At 41.1% G+C, this 3328-nt stretch overlaps 1 protein-coding gene across 2 annotated transcripts in view; it reads right to left on the bottom strand.

Moving 5' to 3' along the window:
• Positions 1-3328, bottom strand: part of Eif2b3 (eukaryotic translation initiation factor 2B subunit gamma) — a 62971-nt gene that overhangs the window by 36357 nt on the left and 23286 nt on the right. The window lies entirely within an intron of this gene.

The following is a 3328-nucleotide window of genomic DNA, read 5'->3' as shown; positions in this document are numbered from 1 at the left end:
TTTTTGGTTTTTGGAGACAGGGTTTCTCTGTGTAGCCTTGGCTGTCCTGGAACTTAATCTGTAGACCTAGACCAGGCTGGCCTCAAACTCAGAAATCCGCCTGCCTCTGCCTCCCAAGTGCTAGGATTAAAGACGTTCACCACCACCGTCCGGCAAACTACAGTATTTTCAAATCTCATTTGAACAGAAAACAAAAAAAATAAAGTAACATAAAATAAAATAAATAGGATTGTCCTAATGGAAATTGTGCTAGGGCAGGATCTGAAATCTCTGCTGCCCCCTTGTGAACCTTACTAGGCAATCCTGAGACACTTCTGACACCAGACCTTTAAGGACAGTTTGGAAACCCATCACACTATTTCTATGACTTTGGAAAATCTTTATAAAACAATCAGGGGGAGGAGAGATGGCTCAACAGTTAACACTTACTGCACTTTGCAGAAGACCTGAATTTGGTTGCCAGTACTCACATGGTGGCATTACAGAGGATCTGATACTTCTTCTAAACGTAACAGACACAGGCTTTCATGTGCTTCACACACACACACGCACACACACACACACACACACACACACACACCCCACTCACATACATAAAATAAAAATAAAAATAAATTTAAAAAAACAAAAATATTTTGCTAAAGTATTCAGTAATAATATAATGCCTCCCTTTGGTAATTCACATTCTAGGTAATGAACAATTACAATTTGAAGCATATACAAAGTACTCATTTAATCTTATAACAACATCACATAGACAGTATTGGTGCTATTATGGATAAGAAAAGTGAGGCCTATTCTTATGATCAGTGACTAGTAGACACTCAGCATTTTATTAACTGATGAATGAGGTCCTGGGTGTAGCTCAGTGGCATGACAAGTACTTAGCATGTAAAACTCTACATTTAATCTCTACTACCAAACTAAACAAGAAATGACAACTGAATAAATCACTGACAAGCCTCCCACACTGAAGCCCTCACACTGTAAGAGCAGAGTGAAGAGAATCAAATGCACAGACACAAGAGAAGAAAGATGAGGCAGAGGTGCACCCAGAGTGCCTGTGTACCCACAGAGGCTGAAGGAGTAGGGTTATGGGATAGAGGATGGGAGGCTGTGTGCTGCTGTTGGGAGCATCCCCACCCACTCCAGAGACCAACTGTCTTCTCTACAACCACAACAGTCCCGCTGACTTTCTGCCCTGGACCTGTGGCAGTCTGGACTAATTCTGTTCTCACTTGTGGCCAAGTGAGACTCTTGTATAATAAATCATCATTTTTACTGTCTCAACTGGACAATGAATGAATGATAAACAAATGAATGAATCACTGAAGAAAATGTTTCTCATAATGGTAGAATTTCTGATTACCACCCAATAATTAATTACAATAAAAACTAGTGATGGGGGCTTGGGACATAGCTCAGTTAATAGTGCTTACCCATGATGCACAAAGCCATTGGTTCAGTTTCTTCTTCTTCTTCTTCTTCTTCTTCTTCTTCTTCTTCTTCTTCTTCTTCTTCTTCTTCTTCTTCTTCTTCTTCTTCTTCTTCTTCTTCTTCTTCTTCTTTTTCGAGACAAGGTTTCTCTGTGTAGCCCTGGCTGTTCTGGAACTCATTTTGTGGACCAGGCTGGCCTGGAACTCAGAAATCTGCCTGCCTTGCCTTCCAAGTTCTGGGATTAAAGGCATGCACCACCACCGCCTGGTCGGTTCAGTTTCTAATATTGCACTAAAAAAGAGTTTATTTTATGTTGGGTGTAGTAGCAGATGCCTATAATTAAAAAACTCAGGAGGCTGAGGCAGATAGATTAGGAACTCAAGGTTACCTTGTGTTATACACACAAAACAAGAGCAACTTTATACGGAAGTGAACCCAAATCCCCTTTTTTGAGACAGGGTCTCTCTACATAGCTTTGGCTATTCTAGAACTTGTGCTGTAGTCTACGCTGACCTCGAATTCACAGAGGTTCTGTTTTCCCAGTCCTGGGATTAAAGGCATGGGACACCACAGATGGCTTTTTAACTGTTGTTGTTGTTGAGTTTCTGTATTAGAGGTGCTCAAGTAAAAACTGGATTATCCTCTACAATGTTCTCTCTGTACTTTGCCAGACCCTATTACGGAGCCTGGAGAAAACTGGGACTAGAAGTTTAAATGTGACTGGTCAATCAAGGCTACTTAATGTATTTTAAGCAAATTTTTGCCTAAGCATTCTACCTTTAGGTTTTGGCATAAACACAGAAGTCTAATGCCAACTGACTAGAAAACAATTTTTTAAACTTCAGTTTAAATAAACCATCTATAAAATCAAAACTAGCCGGGCGGTGGTGGCGCATGCCTTTAATCCCAGCACTTGGGAGGCAGAGGCAGGTGGATTTCTGAGTTCCAGGCCAGCCTGGTCTACAGAGTGAGTTCCAGGACAGCCAGAACTATACAGAGAAACCTTGTCTCGAAAAACCAAAAACCAAAAAAAAAAACAAAACTAGTTTTCTTTAACTATTTTCTCTTTGTAAAAGCAAATACCCCCCCCCCCATAAACCTATAATTTAGTAGTCAGGAAAACCAAACATTAAGAAATCAGACAGCACTATACAAACCAAGGAGGTAAAAGTCTGCAGGATCCTAATTTTTGGCATGTGATTTTTCAGTAGAATAGCACAGAGTTGTTCTACTTCAACTTTTGTGTGTAGTTGTTCCACAATGAGGACAGCTGGTTGAGGGGGGAAAATCTTTTATTTCCTAGGTTGTTTTAATAAGATGATTGCTTTTGTAAGTTGACTGTTTAATGATTAATTGACTCAAGTATACCTCAAAATAAAGAAAATTACTCTGATGCAGATGTCCCTGAAGTGGTGACAAAGTTGTCTTGGGAAATAAATGCTGACCTCATTCAATATCTGCAGAAGTATTTGAATCTGTCATCACTGTGAACACCAAACAAGCAAGTCTTGCATAATTGGGGGCAGGCCAGTAGGCTCATTTCTCTTCGCCTGTGGATGACCCTTTTCCCTAACTGAACTGTTATGTAACAGTTGTCCTTTTCTCGTCTTTAATGTTGTCAGTGTGTCAAGTATGTCCCTTACCCCTGTCCCCAAAACAGACCAGACTCACTAAGCCCCTCCATGGCAGAGTAAACAAAAGCTGAGAGTCCCTCTCAGACAAGGGAAGCTGAGCTATCAGGAAGGTTCTAAGAGAATGAAAGGTGCAAACACCAACTGCTGCCGGGAAGAGGTAGACCAGAGCGAATTAGAAAGGCCACTTTCGCTGGGCGGTGCTGGCACACGCCTTTAATCCCAGCACTTGGGAGGCAGAGGCAGGTGGATTTCTGAGT

The sequence above is a fragment of the Mastomys coucha genome, unplaced genomic scaffold (genome assembly GCF_008632895.1).
Source record: "Mastomys coucha isolate ucsf_1 unplaced genomic scaffold, UCSF_Mcou_1 pScaffold18, whole genome shotgun sequence".
NCBI lineage: Eukaryota > Metazoa > Chordata > Mammalia > Rodentia > Muridae > Mastomys > Mastomys coucha.
This window is presented reverse-complemented; position numbering and strand designations above follow the sequence as displayed.